Below are 14,618 nucleotides of genomic sequence, written 5' to 3' on the forward strand. Positions count from 1 at the left end.
AATCCAGATGGTTGTCAAACTTGTTGTTGGGAAGAGTTTCGTCATCGGTTAGTTTGATCAAGTTATCTAGGTGATCTGACATGCTCTCTCGTTTGACAGTTGGTTTGCGCACATGGCAAGCACACAAGATCAATAGTGATACAAAGCACGTTTCAAATGAAAAGGCGACTGGTTTTCGGAATTTCTATCTGGGTGTGTCAGACAGGAGAGTAATCTCTTAAATTTAAAGAGAAGAATTAGGGGTACCAGTCTGGGACCAGATGCAACTAAATGCAAATCAAAGTGAAACCTTTTAAAATCTCGTTTCAATATGTTGGAATATAATTTGTGTGCATCGCACGTTTGTTAACATTAAAATTTCATACATCCAAATATTTATTTTGACAATTTCAGTGAGTGGATTATTTTTTAACCCCTAAATGTATGCAAAACCATTATGATTTTCCCTTTGTTAGATTTTAATTGACAGAAAAAATGCCAAATTCAGTTCAAATGAAACCAACAACTACTGAAATTGTTTTTTAACTAAAAGCTTTTATTATTAATATTATTATTAATATTTATTAAAGACTCTTGAAATATTTGTCAAAAAATATAAATTTTCATACGTTTTTATATGATTTAATTTTATTAAAAGCAAAGTTTGTTACCCTTTTTTAAGTAGGGTGAAAATACCTAGAAATGTCCCATCAACATTAAAACTTTTGATGCATAAGCCGTATGATTATCTGTAGAAATATTGTTTTTAGAAGCCATTCAAGTTGAAAAGTGTTGCATGTTACTAAAGTCTCCATTTCCCGGCCATTTTAACTTTTCCTGGAATCGAAACCAAAGATAAACGGTGTTTTTTTTTTATTTTAAGTAGTAGTAGAAGCACAGACAAACAGACAGGACACTCTCAAGAAAATCTGGACATTTATTCGCAAAGCGATAACATTGCCATCTGTCGGCGACATTGCCTACCAGTATCGACTCGGTTGAATAAACCATTAAAGGTAGCCATGAAATCTTGACATTCATCACTGACATCGTAAACAAGCAGTTGGAATTTTTCTTCACTAAGCTGTTGCAATAAGGGAGTTTTTCAGGTAAATTTTAAACTTTTAGTTGTGATTAGGTTTCCAAAAGTGATATAAACGACCTTATCCTTCCAGGTGGGGAGAATTCAAAAGAAGAAAACTACGTATGTTGATCAATTGTGTTCAATGCAAACAGATTGTCGACCAGTGGAAGACACAATCAAACCAAGACAATCAAAACTTACCAGTTTTGAACTTGAAATATTTTTATCTAAAATGTTCCGGTTTTATCGGAAATAACTGTAGTATTCAAAGTACTAAGATGATTTGAAAAAAGTTTATAGGTGTTTGTTGTTAAAATAAAGTTTATTACACAGTAATGTTTGCCATTTTTCTTTAGCTCCAACACAATAAAGTTGAATTTATTAAGAAAAAGTCCAGTTCTAATACAAGATTCCAATAAACTATTTTTAACAAAGAATAATTTCATGCTTTGCACAGTATCGCGAGAGTATTCGTGTTATTTGAAGTGAGATTTTGTTTTAAGATTAAACAAAAAAAAAGTTTTTATTCTGTTACAGGCTTCTTCCTCAAAAACGAATCTTTTCATACATCTTTTTGCCTTTCTAACAGAAAGGTTTGGTTATCGGTCGATTTGAGAGATCATTAATTATGGGTCTTAGACATACCTTTATAGGTACCTATCGACTCAGCTCGACGAGTTCTGTTGATGTCCGTGGATTTGTATGTGCCATTTTAAAAATGTCAAGAACGTTTTTGCGAAACTGGGCTGCACAATTAAAATGATTTTAGTCTCAAAAGAATGCATTTTTTTTTCTACACAACCCTTTCAAAAACGGGAAAAAAACAAAATAGTTGAAACCGTTTTCTTTACCAAATACATATCATACTTATTATGGCATATAAAAAAGTTGCTAGTGGCGCCTCGAAGCAGCAGCACCAGCAATCATTTATAAATTGGAGATAATCAAAATAAAAAAATAATATTTATTAACTCGAGACTTGAACCAAAACCCTTCAGATTCAAAGTTTCAAGCGCTATCCAATAAACCATCGGCACGCTTGATAGAGAGCGGCTCAAACTCAAATAGGTAAAAGGCATTACTAAGACGCACCGTGGTCTGGGCAGTTTCTCAGTCTGCTGGGGCAAATACGGCAACAGTGTTTATATCTTACACTTCTTGCTTTTCAATGCAGCAAATGGCGGATGGGCGTTTCCTTCAGAGTCCGCCATGCCTATAGACATTATAATTTCATTTATGAAATTATAGTGTCTAAAGCCATGCCGGGTGTCAACAAAATGCAGAGCCGTACAGGAAACTGCGTTGGGGGGGAATTTATATGAAGATCTTAGGACCCTCGTTTTTTTTTACCCGTGTTGAAGAATGAATTTATGTTTTTTTTTTTCATTTCTACATACTCATACATAATTTAGATTCAATTTCAGATGCAGAATTCAGATTCAGTTTTCAAATTCAGGATACAGGTTTAGGAATCAGAATTCAGGATTCAAAATTCAGAATTCAAAATTCAGATTCAGAACTCATATTCAGATTCAGAATTTAGATTCAGAATTCAGATTCAGAATTCAGATTAAGAATTCAGATTCAGAATTCAGATTCAGAATTCAGATTCAGAATTCAGATTCAGAATTCAGATTCAGAATTCAGATTCAGAATTCAGATTCAGAATTCAGATTCAGAATTCAGATTCAGAATTCAGATTCAGAATTCAGATTCAGAATTCAGAATTCAGATTCAGAATTCAGATTCAGAATTCAGATTCAGAATTCAGATTCAGAATTCAGATTCAGAATTCAGATTCAGAATTCAGATTCAGAATTCAGATTCAGAATTCAGATTCAGAATTCAGATTCAGAATTCAGATTCAGAATTCAGATTCAGAATTCAGATTCAGAATTCAGATTCAGAATTCAAATTCAGAATTCAGATTCAGAATTCAGATTCAGAATTCAGATTCAGATTTCAGATTCAGAATTCAGAATCAGAATTCAGATTCAGAATTCAGATTCAGAATTTTTGTAAATTTATTTTCGGCATATCGGTGAAAAATTTAGATTCATGGAGAAAGAATATCAGAATTAAAAATTGATGAAGCTGGATGTTGCGAGGTAAAGTATGGTGTACGTTAATAAATTTTCCTTGCAAAAATGTTCTTTCGCTCTTTTCATCATCCGTAAAATTTCTCCTCACTTTATCAATTTTCAATTCTGGAATTGTTTCTCCAAGAATACCAATTTTCACAGTTTTTGATAAATTTGCGATGACTTAAAAATCATTACGCATGAAAACACGATTTTGTTTTGTGAAAACTTTTATTCACAATTTTTCTGAAATTAAGTTTGCTGCATACTTTTAGGGGTAAAACCATACTATTAAAAGTTGTAAAATCCGAAATCATAAAAAAAAAATTTTGGATGAAAGAAATTTCAATGTTGAAAACCGCGTGATGCAAAACAATCAAAATGAGATTTACAAGATTAAGAATTCAGATTCAGAATTCAGATTCAGAATTCAGATTCAGAATTCAGATTCAGAATTCAGATTCAGAATTCAGATTCAGAATTCAGATTCAGAATTCAGATTCAGAATTCAGATTCAGAATTCAGATTCAGAATTCAGATTCAGAATTCAGAATTCAGATTCAGAATTCAGAATTCAGATTCAGAATTCAGATTCAGAATTCAGATTCAGAATTCAGATTCAGAATTCAGATTCAGAATTCAGATTCAGAATTCAGATTCAGAATTCAGATTCAGAATTCAGATTCAGAATTCAGATTCAGAATTCAGATTCAGAATTCAGATTCAGAATTCAAATTCAGAATTCAGATTCAGAATTCAGATTCAGAATTCAGATCCAGAATTCAGATTCAGAATTCAGATTCAGAATTCAGATTCAGAATTCAGATTCAGAATTCCGATTCAGAATTCAGATTCAGAATTCCGATTCAGAATTCAGATTCAGAATTCAGATTCAGAATTCAGATTCGGAATTCAGATTCAGAATTCAGATTCAGAATTCAGATTCAGAATTCAGATTCAGAATTCAGATTCAGAATTCAGATTCAGAATTCAGATTCAGAATTCAGATTCAGAATTCAGATTCAGAATTCAGATTCAGAATTCAGATTCAGAATTCAGATTCAGAATTTAGATTCAGAATTCAGATTCAGAATTCAGATTCAGAATTCAGATTCAGAATTCAGATTCAGAATTCAGATTCAGAGTTCAGATTCAGAGTTCAGATTCAGAATTCAGATTCAGAATTCAGATTCAGAATTCAGATTCAGAATTCAGATTCAGAATTCAGATTCAGAATTCAGATTCAGAACTCAGATTCAGAATTCAGATTCAGAATTCAGATTCAGAATTCAGATTCAGAAATCAGATTCAGAATACAGATTTAGAATTCAAATTCAGAGTTCAAATTCAGAATTCAGATTGAGAATTCAGATTTAGAATTCTGATTAAGAATTTGGATTAAAGATCAACCTGGAATTTGAAATTGGAACTTATATTCAAATATTAGACTAAGTGTTGTAACTCAAAATTCAAACTTTAGAATCAGAATAAGATTTCAGATTTAGTTTCCAGAATGAGATTAATCATTTAATAGTCATATTACTTTCCCCTCCTTTTGTGGGAATTTTTCCTCTATGCATGGTTGAGCTCTAAAAAAGGTATCATGCTAGGGCACGCGTCACGGCTATCCATCAATATTGCAGTTGGTTTTACTTATTCAGTAAAAAAAAGCATAAAAAAACAGTAAGATTCGAACCGTGACCAGCAACGTGATAGTTCTGGTTGCTACCACGGCACCATTTCAGCGTGTTATAAATCTTGGAAATTCTACTGTTTAAATACCATTCTTTCCATACATAAAATGAGCTCCTTACATACCAGTTCGCTTTTCCCCAAAAAAATGTATCAGGCATCATTTTTGGCTTTCTTACAGAAAGGCATAGGGAACGGTCAGTTGGGGATATCATTAATTAAGGGACCAAGACCCCACTTTATAGGTACCAATCGACTCAGCTCGACGAGTTACGATGATGTCCGGGAATTTGTATGTTCCATAAAAACGTTCTTAACACATTAACTCCTATTCTAGGTTTCACGATTTTGATGAATTTAGTATCAAAAAATTGCATTTTTTTTCCTGTAGGTCCTATCTCAAAACCAAAAAAAAACAAAATTGTTTAAAAATTTTCTATTCCATAGAACATATCTTGCTTACGTTGGCTCCAAAAAAGGTAGCCATATGCTCAGCAGCAGTAACCAGCAATCGCTAAATTAATTACAGAGGCGATCGAAAATTTGTCAAAAAGTTCATCAATCAGCCGAGAATCGACCCCACGTCATCTATCATGAGAGTTCAGAGAGCTAACCCTTTGACCACTAGTGAGCGTCGAAAATTGTGCTTCTCAAACTTGACCAGTTTGAAATATGTTGATGGTAAAACTCAGTTGTACCTTTCTGGTGCCTTGGCCGGTTTGCGGTTTGTCGGTCCCTCCGATATTCTCTGGCTCTTTTTTGATTTCTCCTTTTTCATCGCTTTTCGATACAGCAAATGGCGACTTTGGGCATAGCAACAACAACCGCAGCTTTACCTTCAGAGAGCCGGGCGTAGACAAAACAGCGCAGCCGCACAGAAAAAAAGAACCAACATACCAAGACAGAATTATGCTTGAGAAGAAGTTTCAAATCAGGGATAAGGTTCTGAATCCAGATTCATAAATCAGTTTCAGAAATCAGATTTGATATAATTTTTATCACTAAAATTTGAAATTTGAAGTGTATTTTCTTAATGTAATGATTTAGAGAGTCCCAGCCGAGCGTCGACAGAACAGCGCGCTTAGACAGAATTAAGATAAACACAATGTTTCAAATCAGAATTCAGATTCAGAATCATACTTCAGTTTCAGAATTCAGATCTGACATATTTTTTTCCACCCAACTTTGCCGAGGTTATTTTCATAACCATATGGGCAGGGGTTGTTTCTAATATCCATCCAAGGTTTATGTGTACTGGACAAAGCTTGCTGATGGTAGAAAATTTGAAATTTTCGCCGTTTCGAATAAGTTTCTTTTTCTGTTCGAAGAACGCGGCACGATGATCTTCGATGTAAAAATGAGCCTACCTTCAGGAGTTAAAAATGAGTCACGAGTGAATTATCAATAATACGCTGTGTGTGAATTATGGAATTCATCATTAAACTTTTATTTATGAAATCTATTCTACCGCTGTGCATATTACTATTTGGACTAAGGATTCGAAACTTATGGATCGCGATCCATTATCGATCGATATCGATTTTGAAAAAAATACATATTTAGGAATCTTGTAAAGTCAGAGTTCTGTTCAGACTTGACATTTTGAGTTAACATTAAAATTCAAAGAAAAGATTCCGTTTCAGATGAATGAAGGTAAATTGTAAATATGAATTCTGAATATTATTTTTTAATCAAAAAAATATAATTCTTAATTCACATTCTGGATTCACATTCTGAATTCAAATCGAAGTCCATATGAAAGTAAAAATTCAGATTAGATAGGACAGATTTGATTCGGTTTGGCTAGACTTAGTTTAGGTTTTTTATTTCTGTTTGGTATTTAAATTAGAATTTAAAAATAAGATTAAGAATTCAGATTCAGATTGGGAAGTTATATTAAGCCTCTAAAACTCAACCCCACCTGTAAATGCTTCTGAAAAATTTGCATAAAAAATTGGGCCGAAAAAAAAACAACACCAGATTGACATATGTCTAAAAAGTTTTCTTTTACAAAAATTTTTATATCCAATTATTTACATAACAATTACAACAAAAATTATATAAAAAATTTAGCTATGAAGCAAAAATATGTTTTAAAAATTAAGGAAAAAAATGGTTTGATTATGTAAATACTACAACTGGAAAAACTGAAAATTATGTTCTTCAGGCCCCATGGTTCAGCAAGTTTTGATAAAAATTGTTCAAAATTTGTCCTTACTGATACAATTTTTCGATGACAACAGTTGTTGTTATTCATGAAAAAAAAATTTAAATGGAACTCCGATTCAGGACTTTTAATGAACTTATAACTGCATGATTTTATTCCAATCTAAATACTTGAGTAAAATTTATAATCAGATTTATAATCTAAATCTTTGAATCTGAAGTTCTCAATTCACATTTATTAAATTCCAATTTCACAATCAAGCTATTAAGATTCAGAATTTGATTCCATAATCAGAATTTCAGATTTTTTCATGAATTTAACAGCAAGCTGTCACTTATTCCTAAAAGGATTTTAAATCACGGGGTCAAAATTTAGTATCAGAAATCAATCATTATTAGATTCGGAATCCTGATTAAAATCAAACATAATAACCTACTGTCAATGGGAATTCTTCTGAAATTCAAATGCAGCAAGCATTTTCATGTGAGTTAAATTTCTTTAAAAAAACATCTTTTTTCAGTAAAATAAAACTTCATATGACAAATTTTGACTAAATAAACTTCACAAAACATCGATCGGTTTGTCGCACTGAAACGTGCTGAAACTACACCACATCCTTATGTTCGAAAAACGTATCATGTGGACAAAAAACATGACAGTAACATTTTCGACGCAATGAAGCTTAACTTGTCCTGATTGACTAGAAAAAGCTTCATGTAAACAACGTACGTGAAAACCAATTTTTCTGCATTTGCTTTCTTACGAAAGAAAATAAGAATAAACCTATCTTACAAATAACACTGAACACACCTATCAGCATGGAACTCATCCTCCACCCACTTCTGTGAACGTACCCCTCACGAAAACTTATCAAAACAAAACCGAGAGACGTCAAAGTGAACAAAAATTCAAGTGCGATCTGATGGTTGTTTGCTGCGACGGAGTTTCCTGCGACGGAGTTTCCTTGCGACGGACACCCCCGGATCTGGCCGTTTAATCACCGGAACGATGAACCAGGCTGATGTGGCGGTTTTTTTTCCCAGGAAAGTAGAAAGTATGTATTAGTAATAATGTTTTTTATTGATGGAACTTTCCGGGGGGGGGTTTCGGGGTGGTTTTCTTCTCGTTTTAGTTTCATCGATGGATAACCATACTCAATCGGAGCAATAATAAAAACAAAGAGGATCGGAAATATGTATTTTGGTAGACGACCTATTTTGAAGATTTAACATGCTCGTACCCCTACGGTCCATGGTTGTGAGGTCCAATAAATCCAGAAAAGAAATTTTGTTTAACTGGACAGGAACAATAATGATTTCCAATCTGAGAACCGTGAGTATTATGAACTTACTGTATATGCAGTAGGTAATTACATTATTTACAGTGGGTGGTTATTCTCACCCGTTTTCAAATCCCCTTTTCGTTGTTTGAATTTGAACATTTTTGTTGCCTCTACAATTCGACTTATCTGTTGTAGGGGCATTGATGAAAATGATTCCCAATTTATAAATTTCTATTAGCTTCAATTCGGTTAATTTTCATTATCATATTATTTCCGTCCCTCGACGGAGATGACATAACTATAATTACCAAGAGTTGCCCTTTAATTTGATGAAAATTTATTTTTTCTTTTTGGAATCTATTAAAAGATATTTTGGATCACAAAATTCGAATTCGAATTTCATGTTCACCATTTACCATTCATTCAGCTTTCTTAGTTCTTAACCAATTGCTTAAGACATGATCGAATTCAAAATAAACTGATTTATTTAGTTCAATATTTTTTAAGCTTAGTTTAGTTCAATATTAAAGCTTAAATTTTCAGATGATAAGGATCGAGCACTGCATTTAAACATTAACTTATGACAGACTCAGAATCAAGATTCGATATTCCGAATCAGATTAAAATACAAAATTTAGAATCAAGTATAAGATTGAAATTCTTAATTCACATTAAAGGAATTCAGAATTCATAATCATTGAACTCAGATTCATAATTCAAATTCAGGACTAGAATTTAAATTCGAATTCATATTCAGAATTTCTGATTTTTTTTTATTCAACGGCATGCCATCATTGATTTCTAATAGTATTAAAATTTCAAAGTCACAATCCAGTATCAGAATTCAAATATTGAATTCAAAGAACGTCAATACAAATTCAGATTCTGAATAACCTTTTTATTTGCGAAATTCTGGTTCAAATTCAGACTTAAGATATAACATCCAGATCCACTTTAGTTAATTCATTCATTCAGAATTTGAATTTTTTTTGTCAATACATAATGGCAATACAATTTAGGTTGTAAATTTTTCTTCAAACATTAGATTTAGATTCCGATTTAGAAGTCATATTTAAAACTCTGATTCCGTTTTATAAATCTTATTTAGAATAGTGATCAGGTTCAGAGTTTAAATTCAGATCCAGAATTAATATTGTAAATTTTAACTCAGAATTCGAATTCTAAATTTAAATTCGAATTAAAATCTCAGATTCAGATTAAAAAATCGGAATAAAATGTTTAAAAAAAATTCAGGCTCAGAGTGCAGATTTGTACTTTGAACTCATAAGAAAAATTTCGATGAAAAAGTTTCATTCTTATTTCAGGTTTCAAATTCAAATGCTTATGGAAATTAAAATCAGTTTAGAAGTCAGGTTCATAATTCTTATTAAGAACTATAAATTGAACTCAGAATAGATATCAGGTTCAATGTTTTGAACTCAGAATTCAGATTCAAATTGCAATCTCAGATTCAGATACATCAATCGGATTGAGAAAAGAATCAGAAAGTGTAAATTCAGACTCAGAACTCAGATCGATTTAAAAGTTTTGTTCATAATTTTGTTTCAAAATTCAAATGTAGAATGCAGATTTAGTACTGAAATTCTCATTTAGAAATTGAGTTTACAATTGACATCAGTTTAAGATTCGGATTCTGAACTAATATTGAAAAATTAAATTCAAAATTTTCACTCAAGACTTGAATTCTAAATGCAGATTCTGATTCAGAACTCAGATTACGAATTCAGGTTTATATTTCAGATTTAGATTCAGTCGTCGATAAAAAGGGGTTGCACAGGAAACTGCTTCGACTTTGGAGTTGTTTTTTTAATCCGTATTTTTTTTTTCCTTTTCTGTTAGTTGAGCATAATTCATGATAGAACCATAATCATGTTAACACAAGTTTGCATAAAATATCCAAAAAAGGTAGTCATTTGCTCAGCAGCAGTAGCCAGCAATCGCTAAATTTATTACGGAGGCGATCGAAAATTTGACAAAAAGTTCAACAAACAGCAGAGAATTGATCCCACGTCAACTAGCATGAGAATCTAGGAGGCTAACCCCTAGACTACTAGTGTGCGTCGATAAATGTGGCTCTTAAACTTGAACAGTTTGAAATATTTTGATAGTAGATGAACTCCTTGAATATCAGTTCGCTTATCCTCCAAAAAACGTTCTGGCCATCTTTTTTTTATATTGAGTTTAGTAATTTTTGTTTCGATTTACTTTAATCATAATCTTTTTTTTATAGAATAATCATATATTATTCAGAAATAAGGTATCCATCATTGTGTAGTATGTTTCCTTACATAATTTACACTCTGTAAGAAAGCCTCCAATCCACTGTTAAGTGTATTAAATCGGGTTTTTTCTTTAAGGTTTAAACGTTTCCCGTAAGTTTGACTTCCGGCATCGTTTCAAATGAGCGTAAGATTGTTCAGGACCAATTCAAACGGAATGACTGGGATGAGTTTTCAACAAACATTTTTCATTTTGCTCCATTTGAGCTATCCACAGGCTAGAGTATTTTCCAAATCTAAATCACTTTCAAAACGAGATGTGCTTATCCGCATCATAACCATCGCAGGTAATTTCTGCAATGAAAATAGGACCGTTGATCTAGATTTCCACATCTTAACTTCTGTACAACGTCCAGAAAAAACGGAAAGATTCAAAAGAATGCCTTACACACACTGGTTCAAGCAGCTCCTGTTACTCGGTTCGGTTTGTTTGTCATCCAATAGGGCCAAATCGTTGGAACTGATTTCCAAAAACTTAAACACAAAGTTTCCCGAATGTGAACTGAATGAAAACAAACGATTATCATAACAAAGGCACCATGGAGATGCAAAAATACGCAGATACTATGACGAAATATTTAGATTTATCATTTGTAGTTGTATTAATGAATCAGCCGATTTATTTGCCGAATTTTTTAGCAGCGCACCTATATGTAGCTCGATAGCTCCAGATTGCTCCGATTCCTACTTTGGAACTCTGCCTAACTATGACATTAGGTTTCCGCAACCGCTTTTCACTGAGCAGGAAGTTACAAATGTTCTGGGTACTCTCGACGGATTCTATATACATCGATTTTGCCAAAGCTTTCGACAAAATTCCTCACATTCTCGTGCAAGAAAAGTTGAGGTGCTTTGGATTTCCAGAGTGGGCTACTAAATGGCTTTTTCGTATATCATTCCATATGTTCGAAATACCGTCCGGTGTTCCACAAGGCAGTCATTTAGGACCTCTGATCTTGGTGCTCTTCATAGACGACCTGACTACTTTCCTTCAATCGTCATGGTGTGAGGAACACGGAATGGTAGTTACGGTAGTTAACGCTAAAAATGCAAATGTATCAGCTTCTCCAAAACCACAGTTGTCTTTAACTACGCTCTAGATGGTACTCCTCTTGAGAGAGTGACTAGTATAAAAGGCCTGAGAGTAACCTTCGACCAGAAGCTCTCATTTACCCAAATCATCGTCACTACCACAGAAAAAGCTTTTTCTTTGCTTGGATTTCTCCGACGAAAAACTTTCAGCTTTGAGGACCTGTACGCTTTCAAAACAGTGTTCTACTCATTCTGCAGTGTCTTAGAGTATGCGGCATCCGTTTAGGCGCCTTACCACCAAGGTTGCAGAAAAAATTCTGTGTTTTTAAGAAAAAAGATTCTGACTTTCTGTGATTTTACCCAAATATTCTGTGAGGGTTTTCCGTTCTGCTATTTCCTTTAATTTCATTGATAAATTGGGAATTTTTAATCATTTTAGTTGGAAAAATTAATTAACATTACCAATCTCATCATACTTTTCTAATGCATAGTAAGAAACCTTAATTTTATTTTAAACAAAAATATTATAACTTTGGAAATCCATTCAAAATTAAAAAAAAATCTGTGAAATCTGTGAATATTTCATAATTCTGTGTTCTGTGACACAGATTCTGTGATTGAAATTTCCTCAAAATTCTGTGAAATTACAGATTTTTACCTTGCTTACCACTCCGTTCATGTAGAAAGAATTGAAAAAGTTTAGAAAAAATTTCTTCTGGCAAGAACCCTTAAGGCTACGACCTCACCCGCTTGCTGCCTATGACATCGTTGAGTCAAAGACACTGTACTTACAAAGACTGTTTGTCTACGATATCCTGCCGCATAATATTGACTGCCCGTAACTGCTTCAGAGTCTAAGTTTGAGCGCTTCAGCTCGCCGACTGCGTCACCAAACCATTTTTTGGATACCAAGGAGCAGAACAGTTTTTGGATAAAATCACCCGCTGAATCGATGCTGAGGACTCGGTAGGCTGTGACCGTCGATGACGGAAGTGTTTTTTTTTGTTTGAAGAAAATTTTCAAGAGTTCTGAAATGGAAGTTTTAGATTATTCTGAGTTTCAAAGTTGTGAAAAGTTGAAAAATTAGTCCGAAAATGGAATGAAAGCTCAACGCCTTCCGGAACAACCTTGTGGTGTTGTGAAGCTGATGGAGCATTGAATCCGACTACCGGACGGATCAACATTACATATTTTTCAGATAAGTAGTTTGTTTAATTCTTCTGCATATGAGTTAAAAAGGGAAAGTTTTTAGGGAATTATTTGAATATTTTGATAAACAACATAAAATTGAGCGAGAAATATTTCATTGGACAAAATTGAATAGTTATGATTTTGTGTAAACTTGAACGCAAGTAACGGGCTTAGGAAAAGCTTTTTGTGTGTTTTTTTTTCTGATGTCAGTTGGAGATTACAACTTCGGATAGCACAATTCTATTTTTCTCAGCGGAGCTCTTGAGTTAGCGGATAGTAAAACAGTACTAAGATTGAATTATTAACTCAAAGCAGTGGAAAGACCATTCTATTTATAAATATATGAAGTAGAAAATATTTAATTGATGTAAAATTTATCGTGGTTAGGAAGGTACGAAGCTTACGTTTTATAGAAGTTCAAGATGGTAACACGGTTATGTTCGAACTGATTTTTCTGCCCCAAAGTGGGTAGGTTGTAAGATCAGAAAATATGTACATGAACATAATTCTGTAATTGTTTTGTGTTCTTTGGGATAGGAACCAATTAAAAACTTTTTTTAACACCCTTCGTATAGTTCGGATTATGTTTAGAAGTTTGAGTGCTTTGAAATTATGTTGAGTTTTTTCAAATAAGTATTTAGTTTTTACCAGCTCTTCATTCAATTAGGATCATTTATTAACAAAGCATGTTTGTTCGCTTAGATAATTTCAAATGTGAAGAAACTTAACTTGTTTAAAGGTCTCAACAACTTATGGTTCCTTTTTCAAAATTATTATTAGCTGCCCAAGATAATCCGAAATGTATAACCCGAACCTTTTCAATTTTTATCTCAAGATACAAAAATCAAAAGCCACATTGCACTAACATTAATTTAGAAACAAAAGATAACTTGTGGTTATATAATACAATTCTAACTACCACGATAGCTACTGATTCCCAAATTCAAGAATGTAAGTGCTTATAAAAAACACACAAACGATCAATTAGTCTTTCATTAATGTTTCGACAGCTCTAGAAAAGATTGCGCTCTACAGAAGGTTCAGATTGTATAGAACAGAGTTCATTTATTAGGTAACTAGATAGAGAACTTCTCCATTACTTGAGTTTGTATATAATCATCTCGATATCTTAAAACAGAGAATAGCAGTCTGTTACTAAATCGTGAATTAAAAAATGATCGAATTTTCATGTTCATTTATCATCGCTTGTTGCAATTCAAGTTAGGTTTTTTTATAGAGAGCTCTTAAATATGCCATTGAATTACGCGACCATATAGAAAAAAAAAGAATTATTTTTACAAATTTATGTTTACACTTGGTTATAGTCGTTAACTTTTTTTTTTATCACCATTTAACCTAACATACTCATGCCAGCTTATAAACTGACAGCTTTCTATAGAAACTTTATGAGTCAGGAAAACCCAACCAATTCCTTTAACCCCTCTCCTAACCAAAATTATTTTGCTAGGATGCAGAGGTGACCTCGGTCCTAAAGCACAAAATAGATCTTTCATCCTTTTCTCTTTCTTTCAATCTATCCATTGACTACTAGGACATGGCCGGCGCCGTTATTGACGTTGAAAGAGAGAGCATCAGTTTTGTGCAGTGTGAATGAGCTGCTAATCCCTGTTGAGACGATATCCTTCGGATAAATATTAAAACACTTTGATTAACTCGCACTGATAATATTTATTATAATTTATTCCTCCACAAGTCATAGCCACGTCTGCACTTCTCGGCTACCATACAGTCTCTGCCGTCTCATTCGCTCATCGACTTCCCACACTCTCATGAACCAAGGTTATCACAT

This window comes from Uranotaenia lowii, chromosome 3 (genome assembly GCF_029784155.1).
Source record: "Uranotaenia lowii strain MFRU-FL chromosome 3, ASM2978415v1, whole genome shotgun sequence".
Lineage (NCBI taxonomy): Eukaryota > Metazoa > Arthropoda > Insecta > Diptera > Culicidae > Uranotaenia > Uranotaenia lowii.